This window comes from Marmota marmota, unplaced genomic scaffold (assembly GCF_001458135.2).
Source record: "Marmota marmota marmota unplaced genomic scaffold, marMar, whole genome shotgun sequence".
In the NCBI taxonomy this organism is placed as follows: Eukaryota; Metazoa; Chordata; class Mammalia; order Rodentia; family Sciuridae; genus Marmota; species Marmota marmota.
The window spans coordinates 9,167,641-9,188,911 of NW_026000170.1; the positions used below are offsets into that span (position 1 = coordinate 9,167,641).

General features: G+C 34.2%; 1 long non-coding RNA gene across 1 annotated transcript in view; it reads right to left on the reverse strand.

Annotated features, from left to right (window-relative positions):
* Positions 1 to 2,647: 2,647 nt before the first annotated feature.
* The window catches only part of LOC107154251, a 76,739-nt gene continuing 58,115 nt past the window's right edge, over positions 2,648 to 21,271 (reverse strand). Inside the window, exons 4-5 of the long non-coding RNA XR_001505041.2 lie at positions 16,572 to 16,609; positions 2,648 to 4,021 (exon numbers count right to left, since the gene is read on the reverse strand). This is a non-coding gene — a long non-coding RNA (uncharacterized LOC107154251). The remainder of the gene's footprint in view (positions 4,022 to 16,571; positions 16,610 to 21,271) is intronic.

Genomic DNA, 21,271 nt, shown 5'->3' on the forward strand with positions numbered 1-21,271 from the left:
ACTTTTCTTCTGAGGCCTGTAGTTGCTGATTCTCAAGGATATCCTCTGTCACATATTTTAGCTTTATCTTCCTGTTGTTGTCTTTTCTAAAGAAAACAGAAATTCTCCTTCTATTGCTTGCTAAAGCAAATTTGTTTATAGTCATATAATGCCACTTTGGTAATGACCTGTATGATTAAAAAACAAACAACAAAAACTTCAAGTTTCAATGAAGGGTGGGTCACTTGATATCTTTTTATCTTTCATTTGAATCGTGAGAATTCATATTAAATAATTTTATAAAATAACTGAAGAGAGAAAAACCAAGAAGCAAAATGGGTATTTAACAAGCCCATTTGAACTTTATTTCCTAAGTAATTATGTCATTGACAGAGATAGTCAAGAAATGCTGTTAGGAAGTTTAGTAAACACATATGAGAAAAATTCTATTTTTCCCATAAAGAAATGAGACATTTTGCTTGTAAAATCAAAAAGTATAATACTTTGTAAAGAACTATTACACAGTTGTATTTCCATAAGATAACAAAATTATAATTATAGGAAAAACAGCAGGGTACATTCTGAATTCTTTCATTATTTTCTTCTAAGAGATGTTTTAAGAAATAAAGGGAAAAAAAATGCTTTATTTTTCACTTTAGTGCCTTGCTATAGCTTTTTTAAAAAATATAATGCTTTAAACATTTTTCAAAGGACACTTTAACTAAAAGAAAATGAATTGAGCTAGAGAACTTCAAGCTTGATTATTTCAATCAGGAAAAATAACTTCAAAAATATTTATCACTTTTTAAATTAATGAAAAAATGTAATACCTTATCCAACACCAAATTGTTCTATTTGTGAAATCTAGGAGAGACTATTAGGTTGCATTTTATCAAATTTTCATTGATGCAAAATGAAAAATTTGATTTGATTCTCCAATATGATTTGTGACTTAATGGAGATTCTGAATTTTATGAATATCTTCATGGGTGGTAGAAAGTGAATTGTGTCCCTACAAAAACCACATGTTGAATGAAGTCCTACCCTCCCATAGGACTGTATTGGATTTAAGACTTTTAAAAGATAATTGATGTTAAATGAGTTCACAAATGTGGGGATATATTCTGAAAGGATTGGTGATCTGATAAAAAGAGGAAGAAAAATAAATTTCAAATTATCTTCACTTTATAAGATCACTTATCTTTGGCTCCAGATATCTCTCTCTCTCTCTTCCCTCCTCCTTCTCCCTCTACACACACACACACACACACATACTCACACACAAGTACACATTCTAATCATGCGCATGTACCAAAGTAAGGCCATGTCAGAGGCCGTCCATGGGTTGCATGTGGGTTACTGCACATAGTAGCCAAATGAGGGGATAGGTCTGTCATTGGAAACCTCCAATGACATCCCCACAGGGATTGATCACCTGATGCAGATGAACTTCTCCCTCAAGCTCTGCCAAGATACCACACAGCAACTGAGATGGGTGTAACCTACCAAGATATCAGTCAACCTGCTGACTGAAAGACATCAAGAAGCAAGACTCCACTCTTGAAACCTTATCCCTGCCTTTGATGTACCCCCTTAAATAAACCACCGGAGCCATCTTTGTCTAGTTCCAGCACCCATGTGGACTGGATCTATCAGGGGCTTCACCTTTTGTAAATATATTTCTGGTCATCTGTGGGGTTTTTTTATTCACTAATTATTTGAGACTTTAAGTTTTAGGGTGGCTTACACCCTTTTGGCAAGAAGAAGAATCCCCCAATGAGATGCTGGCCATCAACCCCATACAAGGCCAGGTAAGGACACAACAAGAAGGTGGCTATCTGTAAACCTGGAAGAAAGACCATATCAGAGCCAGACCATGCCTGCATCCTGATGTTGATTGTCCATCCTTCAGAAATGGAAGAAAGCTAATTTCCCTTTTTTTAGCCAGTTAGTGCAATCAAAGTTCATGAGATTGTTGGAATATTTGATCTATTTAAATTTTCTGCCATGTTTGTACTTGGACACTTCCTGTATTAGTGAACTTCTTTTCTCTGTGACAAAATACCTGAGAAAACCAACATGGAGGTGGAAAAATTTATTTTGGCTCATTGTTTCAGAGGTTTCAGACCATGGTTGGCTGGCTCCCTTGATTCTGGGCTTGTAGTGAGACAGTACATCATGGCAGAAAGCCACTGCAGGGAAAGCAGCTCATCTCTTAATAGCCAGGATGCAGAGAGAGACAAAAAGACTGCGGACAAGATATGCCCTTCCAGAGCATACCTCCAGTGATCTCTTTCCTCCAATTGGGTGCTACTTCTTGTAGTTTCCAACATCTCCCATAGTCCATTCAAGTATAAACCCATCAGTGAATTAATTCATTGATGAGATCAGAGTATTCATGATCCATCCCTCAATACCATTGCACTGGGAACACATGAGCTTTGAGGAAATTTCAGATCCAAACTATAACACTGCTCCTTTTTTATAATCTCAGGCCTGACACAAATTCCTTTTCTTGTAGAAATCTGAATAAAAATGTTATTATTTTCATAATATCCCTTTTAAACACACACACACACACACACACACTACCACTCTTTCTGAATATCTCAACAAGGTGTTTGCCCAGGATTTAAAAACATACAAGGCTGTCAGACACAGGGAAAACTTCTTTCAATGTTCTTTTAATGTTTAATAAGTGAACCATATGCAGGGAGTATGCCTTGGGGTTTCCATGCCTCATACATACATGTTCTGTGAGTGGAGCGAAATGAATATTTTTTCCCATTTGTGAATAATTTATATGTGGTATGTGAGAGAATAGTGGAGTGGAAGTGGGTACTGCATTTAGACTCCAGCTGTGGAAGCCCTTCTGTAGGTTGTGCTCTGCCTTTAGAGCAGTTTCCCAAATTTGGATGTGAATACAAATCACCTGGGGATCTTGTTAGGGCCCATCTGCAACAGCACATTTCTATCAGTCTCCCAGGGAAAGTTGATTTGGTTGCTCTGTAGAAAATACTGAACAGAAAGGATTGAGAGTGCCCTGCATATCACAACTGGTGAAGTACAAGGCATGTTTCCCCTGTGGGAAACGGACAAGAAGTTGCTTTAAAAAAAAAAAAAAAAAAAAACAATCATGCACCTACAAACCTTCCAAAGTGGAGGTCTCCACAGACCATCTTCCTCAAATAACTGTACAGTTTTGTTCTTTGGAGTAAATAAATTTGGAAAACACTTATAATTGCATAGAAATGCAAAGTTATTAAAGAAAGACTTAGAAACAGCCCTGCCCCTGTGGGTAGTTTGACAGGAACAACTGTATCTTGCATTCAGAAAGATACAGTGCTTACCCAGGATTCCTGGGAGCAGGCCCAGGTTCTGCCCTACTATAGTCAACATCTGCCAACACTCAGACGGTGGGCCAAAGGATATTCCAGCAGATAGCAGGTAGGCTTATGCCTCTGGATTAGAACAGTAGTCCGAGGGAACAATTTTAAGGACTCTCTATGAGAATGTATGTAGGTAATAGATAGGCTTGATTTATGACATTTAACTTCTGGGACAAGGGATTCAAAAGCCTCCATTAGAATTCTTACCCTGACTCATACACAGTTTAAGGTTCAGGCTTATTGGAAGGTTTTGGCTAAGTTCTTCCTCGAAGTGCCAGAAAATATAGTTTTTGTGTAATTTTATAACAGAAGGAGGAACAAGTTCCAGGAGAGTATAAGTTTGTACAGCCTAGTTGAGGTGATCTTAAGACAAATATAAACATACAGGAAACCAATTGAGATTTGGTGGAGCATATGACATTCATAATAAGGTTGGTTCTTGAAGCAGCCTGGATGAGAAAGCTGTTAGTTTTATTATGTAAGTTACTGTAGTTGGCCTATAGAAATAGTTTTCAACCAAATAGGATTAGATCATATGGTAGTCACACTTCAGAAAGTTCATTCATTTCCCCGACTCTTGGCACCCCCATTCACAGTCTTCTTTGGTTATTTGCAAACCTGGAAAGCCTGACTATGGCATTTGACTCCAGGACCTAGGGGGAAGGAAACAAGGTTATGATAGTTTTCATCCATGATAATTTTGATAGCAAGCATGTTGTCTGAAAAGCATTTCTAATCAGCCTGGTTAAATGCAGGGGCTGGTGGCTTTCTGGACATCCAGCCTGTTGCATGACAGTGCTATTATTACAAGAACCATCAGACTATGGGCACTGGGGTTGGTTGTTCAAAATCCAAAAGATTCTCCTCAGAATAGTGGTTACATAAAATAATTAATAACTAATTATTTTAATTATTAATTAAATTACTTTAATTAATAATTAATCCATGAAGACATGGATTTTTCAGGACCTATATTCCATTATCCAAATTGATCTTACAAAATGTATCATATTATTATAGCAATGAAATCAAGAAAAGCAAAGTTAGTCTTGACTGGTTAGTCAACATGAAACCAAGTGGATAACCTGAGATGGAAAAACAGATTGCTTCAGTGTGGGAATTTCATAAACCTACATGGCTTAGTCAAGTCACACTAAAGTATTATCAAGCAAGGTCTATGGCACAAGTGAGGAAGGGAACATTAATGACATTTAATTGGCACCAAACATGAATACTGCCAAAATTCCAATGATAAATATTCCCTGTGAGTGTTAATTTTTTATGCCAACCTGACTGGGCTACAGTGTCCCCAGTTCTTTTGTTTAACATTTCTGGGTGTGTCTGCGGGAATTGTTCTGAATAATAAGAACATTTGAATTGCTAGACTGAGTAAGACAAATTGCCCTCCATAATGTGGGTGTGCCCCATTCACTGAAAAAGTAAATAGGATAAGAGGAAGTGTGAGAATTTTTTCCTTCTGCCTGGTGATCTTTGAGATGTAGAGATTCTGCCTCAGACTCTAAAACTGGAATTTAGACTTCTCAGTCTACATAATCACATGAGCCAATTCTTTATTATTTTCCTTGCTACTTTCTGAGCACAATTTTTGGAAGAGAAATATAAAGGTACATAGAGTATTTTTACATTCTTTCTAGTTCCTCTTTTCCTTCTGAATTTTGAAATTATACCATGAAAACAATAAGCACAGGAATCACAATATAGAGTAAATACAGGCGTGAAGTAATAATCTGGCTTGAAAGATCATAGATATAGACTAAGAAAATTTGCAAGTGACTAAGAAACATGAGACTGATCCATTTGAAAGCAGAAATAAAAAATTAAAGAAGAAGGACTTCATTAAGCCAGTCCTGGCTTTCCTTTCCTAGAGCTGCAGAAGTTGTAGTTTGGCTTTATGAACTGTTTATTGCAGAAGTACTAGGTCAGAATTCTGTTTTCATATATGGTATGACCATTTATCTTTTCTATAGTCAGTTTCTCAAACTGCACACAGTGATCAGTCAGGTGTGATCCAGAGTGTTTCAGGCATCAAGTCAGTGATCCAATACTTGTCATATCCAATTAAAAGCCCAAAAAATTGACTTAACCAGAAGTTTTGAAAAGAATGTTTATACCTGCACTATATTCTCACAGATAATCCAAAATATGTGTAAAACTATTTTATTCTCATAAGAGCATTCTATAAGCATCTCAGTCTGAGAAAACTTTTATTGCTCTTCGGTCCTCAGGACTATCTTGAGGCTGGATTTATCATACTGATTACCACCTTTTTCCCTAAGAACTTCCTCTTTTGGATTTGTGACAAACAGTGAGGAGGACATACACAAAGATCGGCAGCATTGTTGTTCATAGCAGACAAGTTTCTAGTGAGTGTCAGAGTTCTTAAATCTAATATAACAAACAAAAGACATGGAAAGATTCCTTATCTCCAGAAACCAAATGAATGTAACATTTTGAGTTCAATGCAAAGTAGTCAGAGCTTGGATGCAATGTAAACTTACTGCCCTGTGGTAGGAGAGATCCACCAATACAGAGTTCAAAGGGCCTTGAAGGAACACAGTTTGCAATCTTGGAGTCTCCAGAATTGACAAGGAAAGGATCCTGAGGAAACTTGACAAGATAGTTAGCTATCTACTCCTTAAAAAATGTGAACCAGAAAGCCTATCAGCAAGCAACACCTGGTCATTAAATATATAGCAATATGAGAACATACTACTTTTATAGAGTGATACATAGTGGGTTAAAGAGAGAAAATTAATAGAGGATTTTTATAGAGGTCTAGGGACTGGGCTGTGTAACACTGAGACTTTTTCTCTAGGTGGAGAACTGATTGGTATTGAGCAGAATTTATGCAATGACAGCTTTGGATAGTCAAGTACAACAAGATGAGGGTTTTCAAGCAATATTTAAGAAAAAATTATAAATCATGATCATGGAAGTCACTTTAGTTGGTTCACAGTTTTGTGCTCTGGGAATAAGTACATTTTGAAAAAAACAGATAATTTTTTTTTGGCCTGGTTACAATATTGTTTAGCACAGAAATAAGAAAGTATGTTGGCTGAGAATGATTTAGTGAAGGATCATAAAACTGAATTTGTTTTAGTACTCAGAATAAAGAAAATTTTTGTTAATGGTTTCACACTTTACCAAGAATGTAGCACTACTAGAGGAGAGTTCCATGAAAGAAATAAGCAACACTGCATTTTTAATAATCAGCTTTTTCCCCATTTATTCAAAATTAAGAATTGTTTTCAACTCTTCATAATAGGGCCTACCATTAGCAAGAAAGAATTCAGATTTGAAAATTACTGACAATGAATATAATATGATATAGCATAATTGTAAGAATGAAGTGATCTGGTCCTTGGGAAATGGGTAACAAATATATTCTGAGACTACTACATGATTTTTTCAGATACTGTAGATAAATTTCATAAACAAAATTCACGTAATTCTCTCATATTCAAATTTCCCATTAATGCAAAGGATATTCAATAGTATTCAGATAGTTACATCATAAACATATCTATTTGAAGCTAAGTCCTAATCTAATTTTCTACTAAATGTTAAATAGTTCTTAGCTTATTTATAGATAAACAAATTATACAATAACTCATACACCAAATATTTAATAGCATTTTTATTACTTGCTCTCATAAACATAGAAAATATTGATCATAATTTACAAAGAAATTGATGGGGTCATATCTATTTTATAGTACACTTCTGGTTTCTTATTATTATATTCAAACAATAGAGTTCAATCCTATCATTTATATTTTTATATGCTATTAGTCACAACAAATTTTAAATTATTCAAACTGCATAATAAAACACATTTAGAGATAAATGTGTATATATTATTAAAAGCATTATTTATTAAATTTACTTTAGTTGTCGATTTTTTTTGAATTGGCTTTTTTAGTAATATTGCTTAACACATATATTGTGTAAAATGTAAAAATTACTATCACAGAAGTTAGTGCAACATTTTCCTGAAAAACCTATATCCAAATATTTTATTAAAATTATTTCAAAAGCCTTTTTTTAAAACAAAGTAATTTTACTTTTTTCTACTCACTTTAATATTAAGAATATAATTTCCCATTTACATTACAAGAAGACTAATTTCCATGATAGTTTTTTAAAGTAAAACTATTATATTGGCAAAAAGTAATGTCCACTTTTTATTTAAAGTATGAGGATATAAAAGTTACACTGACCTGGCATGTGGGAGGCACTGGGTTCAATTCTTGGCATCACATATAAATAAATAAAAATAAAGCTCTATTGACAACTAAAAGAAATATATTTTTTAAAAATGTTACCTTTAGTTAAACATTCAGCCAATCTATCATCATATTGTCATATATGAAATGTTAGTTAAGACTGTTGCTATTGTTGTTTCTAGAAAGTGAATATAATGAAGTTATCCATCTGAAATAGAGCATAGTCCCTTGTTTCAACATAGTTTAAGAATTTCTTCTCTTTAAAAATAATTTTAGAAACAAGTTGCTATGCGACTTTGATAGATGAAGTAGAAATAGAAAAATCATGACATTGCTTAAAATTCCCTTTATTCTAATGCACTTACACACAGTGTTTCTTTATATTTACCTCTGTCAAAATAAAAAGATGAATTTAATGGATATTGATCCTATATCATAAAATGAAATTTAATAAAGGAATTTTTGAAAATCTAGCCATTTAAATAAAATGTAGATTTCTAATAACATTTTAAGTGATACTATCACTGATAAAATATCAAATATTCCTATTGACTTAATTTCTTATAATAATATGCACCATGATAAATCAAGAAATATAGTATTATAATTTTATTTTCATAAAATTCCTGTATAAACACACATATGCATGCACACATGCATAAGCTGTTAAAAAATCAGAAAGGATGATTTGTTTAAAAAAAAATCAAATTTACAACTATATTACATACATTTTTGGAAAAAGTAAAGTGTGAATCAAATTTCAAGATGAAAATATACAGATTAGTGAATGTTAATTATTAAGATATTATTGAAATTCTGCTCAACAAAGAGAATGTTTAATCTGACAACAAAGTACATTGCATGCTGCAACACAGTAATTAGTATAATTCTGGTGAACATAGGATGCTGAGTTTTAACAAAATAAAATTTACAAAGCTTATAATATTAGCCAACGTGCATCCTACAAAAACAAACAAGCAACAATAACAACAACACCACTACCAACAACAACAAAAAAAAAAAAAGAAAAGAAAGAAAGAAAAAAAAATGTGACCCACCCTGAAGACAATTATACAGTCTGGCTTGGAGATGACCTAGATGTAGATACCAGGAGACATAGATTTAAAATGGCTATTATGACTATACTCAGGATGAAGAGAAAAATGGGTTTATAATGATAAAAAATAAGTTCACAATAGAAAACTTTGAATTAAAAGAAGGAAACACTAGGCTAAAAATTAAAACCTTTAAAATATACTTGGTGGAACAGAGAAATTGTGGGAGATGACATAGGAAAGAAAGAATATGCTTAAAGATAAAGCAACAAAGAGTATCCAATATGAAAAGCAAAGATTTAAGAATTAAAAAATAATAAGCTCAGGGACATATAGAAAAATATAAAAAACTTATCACATCTTATTTTTAGAAACAAAAAAAAATAGGAAGAGAGAATGGGCAGAAAACAAAACACTTGAAAAAATAATAGCTGTAAATGCACTCCCAATGCTCAAAGTAATAAATATAAAGATTCAAGAAGCTCAGCAAATAAGAGGAACTACACAATCGACCATAAGCATATCATAGTCAACAGGTATAAAAACCAAACAAAACAACACAAATAGTTTGTGAAATATCAAATATGAGTGAGGAATAGCATAAAATGTCAACAGTGAATCTCATATTCAGGAAAAAAGATCCCTGAATAGTAATCACAAGATTAAGCCCTTTCAAGATGAATGAAAGCTAAGAGTATTTTTCTGCAAGAAATGCATAACCAACTTGAAGCAAAGTGTGAAAGATGATATATCAAGAACTATGTAATGTTTTGAACAACCAACAATAAAAAAAATAAATAAAATAAAATAAAATTTAAAAAAAAAAGAAATGCCAAGAAGAAATGCTAAAGGAAGTCCTTCAAATTGAAGTTAAAGAATATATTAGGAAGCAATAAAAAGCATCACAAATGATACATATGAGGGTAATACAAGTGAACATTTTTAAAAAATTTATTTAAAATACATAAAACTGTCTAATACAAAAGTGATAAAACCATCTTCTGAGTTTCTAATCCAAGTAGATTTAATACTCATAGCACTTCTAACATAAATTGAGTTAAAGGGTCTATATAGCTGCAGGGCTTCTAAATTTTAAGTAGATCAGTAGAATAATAAGTCTAAAATACCGTGAAATTTAAAGAGATGAATTTTAATCCCCAGAGAAAACACAGAAAGATGTAGTTAAAATGCCAATAGATTTACTAAAATGGAATTCTGAAATTTTAGAAAAATATTATTTAAAATTTTGAGGAAAAGAAAGAATGGGAAAAAAGAGCAAATAAATAGCTGTTAATGTATGTAGGCCTAATTCTGAACATATCATTCAATACTCTGAGTGATAATGAACTAAATATTGAAATTAAATATGCAAGAAAAGTCGGTGGCGGGGGAAAAGCAAGACTCACTTAAATATAGAAGCCGATTGAACCTAAGTGGAGTGTAAATAGTCAGCATAAAGGGGCTGAGTAGCTATATATTACATTTTATATTCCATTATACTAAACAGTTATATCAAGATTAAATACATTTTACAAATGTTAAGGCAGGAGTATTACCAAAGAAAAAGAGCAATGATTCATAAGAATAGAGATTCATTAGAAAAACACAATAATCACATCTATTCACACAAAAGACAATTTCACAATATATAGGATGTCTGCTCTCAGTTTGGGTTGTCAAAACAAAACACCATAGACAAGGTGGCTTAGACAACAGAATTTGTTTTCTCACAATTCTGGAGACTAAAAAAAGGCAGAGATCAGGGTGCCAGCATTTTTTGGTGAGGACTCTCCTCCTGATTGGCAGATGGCAATTTCTACCTACATCTCCTTATTAGCACCTCTTAGAATTGGATATGCCCGTTAAGACTTTATTTAGCCTTAATTACCTCTTAAAGACTCTACCTCCAGATTTGGTCAGATTGGTAAGTAGGGCTTCAACATATGAATTTTGAAGGGACATATTCAGTTCATAGCATGGAACTTTTGATAGCCTTATAACAGAAATTAAAATAATGACTAAAAAATTATTGAATATATAGAAGTTCAGAAAAATTATATCACTTGTCTTGAAATGATTAATAATTTTGAGAAGAATATATCCAACACTTGGAAAATATGCTGTTGAGAGCCACAGTTTAGTCGGAATGACGCCTCGCATTTTGCTAGAGGGAATGGTTGAAAGGTGACCCTGCTCCAGGATTAGGACGGATCCTGCTGGGATTAGGGTGGATCCTGCTGGGATTAGGGCAGATCCTGCTGCCTCAGGTGCCTGCTAGCTTCTTTGGAGTTCCTGTTGAGTTCTCACAGGGTTTGGAGAGAATTGGCACGGGGAGCCCGGTGGAGGGAGTGTATTCCAGAGAAGTGTGTGTAGAGTGCCAGTGAGAGTTCCGGAATAAAGAGTTGCTGTTTGAACCTACAAGCCTTTGTGGCAGCTAGGTTATTTTATGCCCAGCCAGACTGCGGCAATATGCATTCTTCATAAATATGTATGTAGATTTACAAAATAAGCTCTACACTAGGTAAAACAAGTAATGATAATTTATAAATTAGAAATATTAGGGGTTATTTTCTTTCTTTCTTTTTAGAGAGAGAGAGAGAGAGAGAGAGAGAACTTTTTTAATATTTATATTTTAGTTTTCCGTGGACACAACATCTTTATTTTATTTTTTTATGTGGTGCTGAGGATTGAACCCAGCAGCCCTCGCATGCCAGGCAAGCATGCTACCGCTTGAGCCACATCCCCAGCCCTAGGGGTTATTTTCACTATACTAAAAATTAAATGCACTGAAAAATCCTAACTTTTTACACAGACACAATATTTTTAAATTACCAATGTATTTAATTAAAAAAGCAAAAAAATTAAACTGTTTGAAAGGTAAAATCTATAAATAATCATCTAATATAAATATAAATCAACTAAAGTATCTAAATCTATAGCTTTAAGTTACTACATTAGAAAAGGGAAAAGTCCCAAAAGCAATAACTAACATTCCAACCTAAGGAGCTAGAGAAACAAAAAGTCGTAAAAACTGTACATATCAATAGGGTACCATGTGATTTTTCAGTTCATGTATACATTGTGTGAAATTTAAATCAGGTTTAGCCCATTTATGTCCTCAAACATTTATTACTAATTTACACTGTAAATTTTTGAAATCCTTTTAGCTTTTGGAAATGTAAAAACATTATTGTTATCTATAGCTTGTTACTGTGCAATATCACACAAGAACTTCTTGTTTCTGTCACTTGATACCCACTTCTCCCCCTTCTCTCTCTCTCTCTCTCTCTCTCTGTGTGTCTCTCTCTCTCTCTTCCCTATTTTCCTCAGTCCCTGGTAACCAGCTTCTATCAATTTCTAAAAGACCAGCTTTTTTAGATTCTAGTATTTGAATGAGATCCTATAACATTTATTTTTCTGTGCCTGGTCTATTTTACTTAACATAATGACATCCGAACCATTTATGTTGCCACAAATGACAGAAGTTAATTCTTTTTTCATGATTCTTTAAAACAGTTTCTTCACAGCAAAGGAAACTAAAGCATGAAGAGAAAGCCCACATAGTGGGAGAAAATCTTTGCCACTCACTCTTCTGATTGGATATTAATAACCAGAATATAAAAAGAATTAAAAAAAATTAACACCAAAAAACTAATAATCCCACTCAATAAATGGGTGAAAGAACTAAAGAGATATTTCTCAAAAGAAGAAAAACAAATGATCCGTAAATTTGTGTAGCAGTTAGAAATAAATGTAACTTAATTTTTTAAATGTAAAGGAGCTTATATGAATATTTTAAAAATGAATAAGCTGGAAAAAGAAAAACAAATTAAATGCAAAGTAGACAGAAGGAAAAATAAATACAAGTCCAGAAATTCACCACTACCATAAAAGACTATAATTAAGGAGTAATAAGTTAATTAATAAATACCCTTTTCCATTTAGATGTGCTTCTCACATTTAGCTGATAATTTTGTGTTGCTTGTATTTAAGGTCACAATTTTTGAAAACACTGTATTGGTAATATTAACTTCTTTCAGGGATTCTGCCTCTGAAGATTTGGAAAATAATGTGAAATCAAACATAAGAATAGGATATGGTTTTTATAAGAAAAGATTGGGACATTCATCATTTCCAAGATAAACTGGGTGTCCTGGAGGAAGTACTCTACTGAAACTTTTTGAAAAACAGTGTCCTTGGTTGTCTTAACTTTCAACAATGACTCACATGGAGAAAGTCATTGAAGAACTTGTCAATTTTATAGACAGAATCAAATTCTTTAAAGACACACAAATATTTTAATCACATCATAAAAACCTGAAATCAATTGACACAACATATTAAAAAATAGCTTTTAGTATTGCTAAAGTATAAAAGGCACGTGTAAAATAACATTTTCTTTTGATGTAGTTAACGTGGATATTCATCAGTAATTTTCTCTGTAGATTTATAATTTATGTATGATTTGATGGAATATATTGTTCTCATTTCTTCTCTCTTTAGGACTTACATTTTACAATCTGATGAATATACTAATTAAGATGGACTGGATTTCTTCAGTGCCAATTAAGACATATTATAAGGCCAGATCTGAGTATCAAATTTTATCTTGATACTCTTAGACAATATTGCATATAAATTCCACGTTACTCTAGAACAGTTGGAACATTTCTAACCAGTTTCTACCTTGTAGGTAAAGGATATGAGATATTTTGATATGAAATGTAAAGACAGAATGGACACAAAATTTAATATTTGTGTCATGTGTTCTTTTCATTGAATGCTTGTTTTATGGACCAGATGGAGTTAATATCATCTTTCACCTATTGTACATTTAATTCAGGCTGATCACAAACATATGGTGAAGATATCTTGTCTAACATACTAGCATTCTCAGAAATGATTATAAAGGGAAAATTCAAAAGCAAACAAAATATGATATATCTTGTAAATGTAAATAGTTATAACTTTTAAAATTTTATAAAATGCCAATATTTCCTGTCTGCCCCACCCTCGTGTCTACCCCTCCACCCCCAACATCTTTAATAGCTCCACTGGGTTACTGTCAGAGCACATATATTTTATACTCTTGGATCACCCCTAAGAAGCTCTCTAATACATTATGCATTCTACGTATCAGACAGCACTTCCTAGACTTGAAAAACCTGCCAAACTTTCAAACTCCTCATCTGATTCATGGTGTAGATCTTCATAATTAATCTCTAAGCATATCAGCAAATCAGCCCCACAACCTTCTAGATAGCTTTAGTTAAAATATCTGTTAGTTTCTTCTCAATGCCAAATCAATTTTCATCCTTTCTTCTCATCTATTCAGTGGCAAAATGAAGCTGCTTTTAACCCTGGCTCCTGATTCTGCTATTCAGCTCAGAATCAGGCACATGGAGATAATAAATACCCCAAATTTATTATGAGTTATCCAAACAGCCAATTTCCCTGCTCCTTAATGTAAACCCTGTCTGTCTTCCCCAATGTGCCAATTAAGGGACTTTACGCTGTAGTTTTGACTAGGTCTTTCACCCCATGAACTTTTCTTTCTCTAATTAGATTTTGGCACGGAATACCAACGTGGTATGACTGAGCTATTGAGAATATTCCCTCTTTGGATTCTGTATATATGCTAAGAATTTTTGAGCCACTATTTCAGATAGACTCATTTGTTAAAGCTATGAAATGTTGTTTGTCATGTGAACTGATCATGGTTATTAAAAACTAATTTCACACTAATTCCCTATGACTGAGGTATAATTTTCAAGCCCTAACATGGACAGTATATCCTAATACAAGAAGTTACCTTAACTCCATCACACCCAGATTCTTCATCCTATCATCTTTGTTCTGATGCAACCCCTTCCTTACTTACCCAAATTCACTTCTCATAAATGTTCATTTCTTATTCAGTTCTATTAAATCTGAATAATACTGGCCTTCAGGTAGCCCCGGGAATATATATAGGGCAGTTAACAAGGCTCCAATCCTAAGGATGACCTTTCTATGTGTAAATTATATCCAATAATAATCTATAATAATAAACACAAGTCTGTAAGGACACAGTAGAAAATGTAACTACATTAACTGGATGAATCAAGTAACTTTGAAGAGATGCTGAGTTTTGAATAATGAAAGGAAGTCTTCCAGAAATAGAATGATTTTAGAATAGACTTGAAAACAGAAGAAAGACAAGGGCATGGCACTCTTGAGGAATGGCGAGAATTCTCTCACATCACTGAACATTTTGTAGTTAGGGAATGCAACTAGGGTAATGGCTTGGAGCCAAATTGTGAATACACATGTACATTGAAGTAGTAACCTCCTAGCGGGTCAACTATGATTAAGTAAGGATTGTGATTTTCAGATAGTTTTGTTTAATTTGTGTAGTGTGTGTATGGTGCACACTTGAGTTTAAATTTATATACACACAACAGACTTTTATAGTATGTTTGAGCAAAATAATTGCATCAGGGTAAATGTAGTCAAAAATGTTTTCTTTTCTCATTGTCATGTCATGAGAAGATGGATGGCATTATTTTCTGCAGCCCTAGGAACAGGTAATCTCATATTTACCTCATTCATTCAGAATTATCCTGTTTCCCACACCTGGATAATTAATACAGTTTTCTTATGATTTAAAAACAAGGCATGGAATTTCCTTGATTAAGATGATAGCCACATAATTTGTTCCATGATCCAATTAATGCCAGTAGGGCTAAGACTATGGACTTCACAGAAGGTAGGTCTTTCACTCTTCTGAGACATCTATCAGAAGCAAGCTCCTTGACTCTTCCTTTTAGTATTATTGAGTGTTAGATACACATCTGAGAATTTAAGCAGCTATTTTATTTTTCAGCAAAAGAGAAATCAGACGTAGGCTGATGCTGACACCACACCATAAAAATTTAAGAAACAATGTGAAATCAAATCCTGATGACTTAGTAGTGTCATTAAATAAAATCATCTTGGAATCACATAAAAATGTGTGCTTTCTATTACAGACAGCTAAAATAATCCTAAAGACTAGAGCAAGGGTGAAAAAGAAAAATAAAAGAAACCTTCAAACTTAATATATCTTATGACACTTTCTAAAAATTTTTCACCACTAGAAACATGTTTTTGGCTATTTTTGACCTAACTTAGTTTGTTTTTGTTCCCATTTACTTAAAAATTTAAAGAGTAAAAATAATATGAATAAATAAATGTTAAAAATAGGTATAAAATAGAAGTTTCAAGAATCAATATTGGTATATAAATTCAACATTTCTTCTTCAAAGATATCCACTGTTAACAGACTCATTTTATCTCTCCAGAAAAATAATAATTGTGTTTTTAAAAAAGTGCAGTTCTAAGATTGAAACTATCCTCCGTTTTAGTCAAAATGGTCTTTGTTGATGGAAAAATATGTTGTAATAGATGTGTTACTCTTACAAATTATATTGAAATGACTGTACTAGTACTTAGTGTATTATTTTAAGCATAAACCTACAAGCAAACATGTCATTATGAAAAATGATCTATCAGTGGGTCTTAGTTAATTTAATTATTCCATCCAAGATATAATATGATGTATTTTATTTAGATTCCATATTCATCCTTCAGCATGGAACTTAACAGTGACTATAGGATCAAAGTAAAAAGATAATGTTGGATCAAATAATTACATTCCATATTAAAATAACACATATTGGATTTAGAAATGATTGGCAGATTCAAAAAATTCATTGAAGACTTTGTACTTTTTAGATACTCTTGTGAAAATATTCAAAAAAATCTGTGTTGAAAGTCATTGGTATTTTTAAGAAACAGTCACTCAGTAGCCAAGTATCACTACATTACCACCATTGAGATACTTTTCCTGGAGGTGTAAATAACAATGAGCAATCACTCACCCATAAAGATGCTGATATTCTTAGTCAAAACTGCAAACCTTAAAAAATATGAGGAAAAAATGAATTAATTTCAGAAAATAACAGATACCTTTGCGCGATCATAAAACCTATAGTTTTTATAAAAAATTTCATAAACATTTTTAATGTAAACATCATTTAATCATGAACTGAATCTATACACAAGTAGATTTATATGGGTAGATATTGTATTCAAAATGAGAAATGGATTTTCTTATGTGTACCTATTTATGATCCTTATGTGAATTTGGCAAATTATATAAATGAGCAAATGACCCATGTCCAACTGTTGAAAAAAATTATTAGCAAATAAACACAACTCCAGAGATGTTTTGAATATCTTTCAAATTAAAAAAATAATAGGAGCACAGAGTGTCTGTGGACTGTAGCTATCAAACTGAAAAAATGCACTTTGATCAGACCTCTTTAAAAATAGATGAATTCTATATTCAGTTGCCAGTATTATGCAAGGAATCAATAATGAATAATTAGGTCTTAAATACTAATAACATATCACTGGAGGAGCCTCTGTAAAGCTCAGCTATCTAAAAATATTTCCTACTATTCTGTCACAATTGATATTAATATTTAAAGTGCTGTTCATTGTGCTTTATGGATAGTAAGGATGCTATTAGAGTGAAATCAAAGCTTGCTTCACTAGGATCCAACTCTAATCAAGAAAAAGCTAGCAGTTTTTGGCATGGTCTGGCTTGTTCTTCATTGCAGAACTGAGAAGAAGCATTCAGGAATATGAAAACAAGTTCAGATACACTGAAAGTTCATAGAGAAGACTTTGAAAATAATTTTAAGTTTCTGTCTAGATTGATCTCTACTTACCAGTAACATAATTGATGGGAACTAGTACCAAATGAAAATATGGGACACCTTGTTTAAAATGTAGGAAAATGGGCAGTGGGGGAAAGTTGGCAGAATACAATAAGAGTGCAATTTCTAGATGCTCCATGACTTGAGATTCAAGCAGCAGAAATACTGCTTCCCAGCAGGTGGTTGACAGAGGGAATACACCAAAATTCAATATCAGAATCAGAGACACAGAAATTTTGGTAGGATGGGAAAGAATAAAGAGAATTTAGCTGATAACAATTGTGACATTGGTTCACCATGGAGGAGAGGAGTGACCCAGAGAGAGAGAGAGAGAGAGAGAGAGAGAGAGAGAGAGAGATCTGTGAAGAAAATCTGACCTGGGAAAACTAGGGAACAGAGGGGTTTTCTGAGTGACCCAGAGGCAGTACAGTGAGCTGATGTGGGAGGGTGCTTCATGCTTCTCTGCTGAAAGGGGAAAGTGGAGATTTCATGTGGGACACCAACTTGAAATGGCCAGGTGGTAACTTTTTGCTGGGGGACTCTTCTTATCAAGCATTAGCTGACTGTCCCTACATGTACCTGCCATGTGACTTATACAGTCTGCTTGGCAGGGCCCAACAAAGGTGGAAAAATAAGGAACAGCACCCAGTGGGACTCCAGCTAGGGATACAGGGTTGAATGCAGCTCTGTTCTGTTGGGTTTGGTGGCTGTGGGGGTTAGCCAGAGAGAACACAGAAAGGAAAGATGGGCACATTTGTGCTTGGGGTCTGATCCTGGGAAGGTCACATACGTAGGTGGTGGATTATATGAAATTTATGGATAATTGATTGCTTTGCCCCAAGAGTGGAGTTCCTGGAACCCCTGCCCTAGATCAATATGTTCAGCAGAAATTGACATCAGTCTAGCAATAGGGTGGATGGAAGTATTATCTCTACCTGAATACCTCATGAAAAAATGGAAAGGTTGGTCAGAATTAAACACAAGCTGCCTGAACTTCACATTTAGAACTCAGACCTGTCCTGGGAGTGCATCTACCACATTTGCATGGACAGAACTTTAATTTGTCACTAATTTCCTTTCTGTCTTACATTAAACTTGTGAGAATAGAAGTAGAAAAGTATTACATTCAGCTTCCATTCCAGACCATTCCAACAGAGGGCTTAGTGAGCTGCTGAGAGCCACGGCCGAGTCTGTATGGTCCCTGGCATTTTGCCAACAGTATTGATTGACAGGCGAGGCATTACTATCCGCCTCTGCCGCAACTTTTGAGTTCTCGCACTATTTTGGAGTTCTCGTGGGGATTTCCGGGGATTCCCCAAGAGTTCCCATTGGTTGGGGAAGTGCAGGAGGAGGGATTTCCGAGAGAGATATTTCCGGCTGGGGGTTCCTGGAGAAGCCTCGTGGCGTTCGGGAGGATTCCCCGGGAGCTGTGTGAAGTGTTTTCCTGCAGTTTGAAAATAAAGTTTGTTCCTGCTTCAGTGGCTCGTGATTTGTGCCCAGCCAGACTGTGGCAGTGAGCAACTCAAAGAAGATGTATTTAACAATGCCCAACCCTTGCTATGGTGATGGAAGAGGAGGGGGAGGGGAGGAGCGTATAGGGAGGGCAGCAGAATACAACTGACATGAGGATTGCTGTATGTATACACATGGATGTATAACCAATGTGATCCTGCAATTTGTACACATGGAAAAATGAGAATTCATACCCTATTTGAATCAAATGAATGATATGTCAAGATCATTGTATTGTCTTGAGCAACTAATAAAAAAATAAAAATGCAAAAAAAAGAAGAAATGGAAAAGAGAGCAGCATATGCCTTGAACATCCATTCTTGTCAACAGCATTGAACACCTCAGCAGAAGTGAGATAATCCCTTCTTTTTTTATAAAGGGTTTATTTTTGTTGTTTGTTTTTCTTTTTTCATTAAGCGTGTGTGTGTGTGTGTGTGTGTGTGTGTCCTAATTGGTTCCACAATGTATGTATGTATGCATGTGCGTGTGTGTGTATGTGTGTGTAGAGAGAGAATAAATATGACTATATTATTTTTTGCTTTTTTGTTTTTCTGATTACTTCTTCTTTCACTCTTCCCCTTCCAATAGCCAAATTTACTTGTTCCTTCTTGCATTATTTCTTTTATTTTAACTCTTTATAGCCATCACTTGCTACAAATCTGTCTGCTTTTGAAAAGTTTTAAACATTTTTTGCTATCTTACCCTGTTTTCATTACTGTTAGTGAACTGTACATTTATTATCTTTAAGGACAATTTAATTTACATAACTGCTGTCCCCACCATTTATGTTGATGCAGTGTTTAGTACTGAGGAGTACATAGTTGACACCTCTATATTTTAATGATATACCTAGTTCATGATTGTTTATTGTTGTTACTATTGTTAAGAGCTGACCCTGCCATTCCTCTTTTTGTGGTAATTGTTTGTGTACATGCTGTACATACTCAACATTTATTATAATGTTGTATATTGATCACTACTATTATTGAGTGACTGGGAAGTGACTGGTACACTACAAATCCACAGAGACACTATAGATGAAGTAACCCTGCTGAAGCTTTAAAAGTACTTAGAAGAGTACTTAGAATAAGGGAAAACAAAAACACAAAGCAACGACTGGACCCCAAGTAGGAATAATTAAAGAGGACCTCAGATCCCACGCATGGACATCTACACCCTCTGCAAAATCAGAAAAAAGTATCCAAAATAATGGCTTAGAAGAATCTACAATGTTGCAGCAGTTCTACAGAATAAATTCATTCAAGAGTTCTTGCAACAGCAAACTGAGTTCTGGAGGTTGAAACTAGTACTTGGATTACACTGAGCCTACATGTCGAAACTAAGAGATATACAGGACTTTTAACATAAGAGATTATTTCACTCCAGAGAACTTCCTCACAGAAGATGAAGAGGAATCCATCTGAACATACTTTAAGTCCAAGACCTCTGAAAATATGAGTAAACAAACAAATAAGTCTCCCACCCCCAAGTTACAATCCCCCAAAAAAGAAATGCACAGAAATAGAAGGGGATGAATTTCAGAAAAAAGCTATAAATAAATTACTTAAATTATTAATGAGTTGAAAGAAGATCTAGTGAATGAATGAAGAAACTAAGAGAACAATTACAGAAGGTGAAAGAGCATTTATTTTTTAGTTCATTTTAAAAATTTATATTTCTTAATTGGCACAGTATAGTCACAGAAAAAGTGGAAATTCACTAGAATATATTCATACATGTACATTACATAGTTTGCTTTTTATTTTATTATGCTGTTTCTCCCCTTTCCTATCCTTCTTCTCCCTCACTCTTTCGCTTTTCTCTCCTTTCTATTTTCATGACATCCCCCTTTTGTTTAATTCCTTCTTTCGCTTTAGCTTCCACATAGAAAACATCCTGAGGAAGATGGCCGCTGCGTACGGGGGTTGCTGAAGTGCTGAGCGTGGTGCTCAAAGCAGTGGCTTTAATAGAGATTTCGCACAGTCTCTTAGAGCTTTCACCGTTAATCTGTAGCGGACCACTTTGCCAAGGAGCAGGAAGAACAAAGAAATCAAAAAAGAGACGCTTGGATGCTCAGAGCCGCGGGCGCTTTGCTCCCATCTGCTTCCTCTTTCGCTTCGCTCCGGGCGGAGAAGCTGAATGTGTAATCAGCAGTGGATTGTAAGTACCCGAGGCAAAGAAAGCTCAGTGTGCCCCGCCTTTTTTTTCTTTTTTCTTTTTTTTTTTTTTTTGAATATTTTTTATACAGGGAGAGTTTGTGGATTGGGATTGTTGGCGGGGCTGTGGTTTCTGTGCCGAAAATCCACTCCGCGGGAGCCGCCATTTGCTTTCTGCTTGCTGTCTTG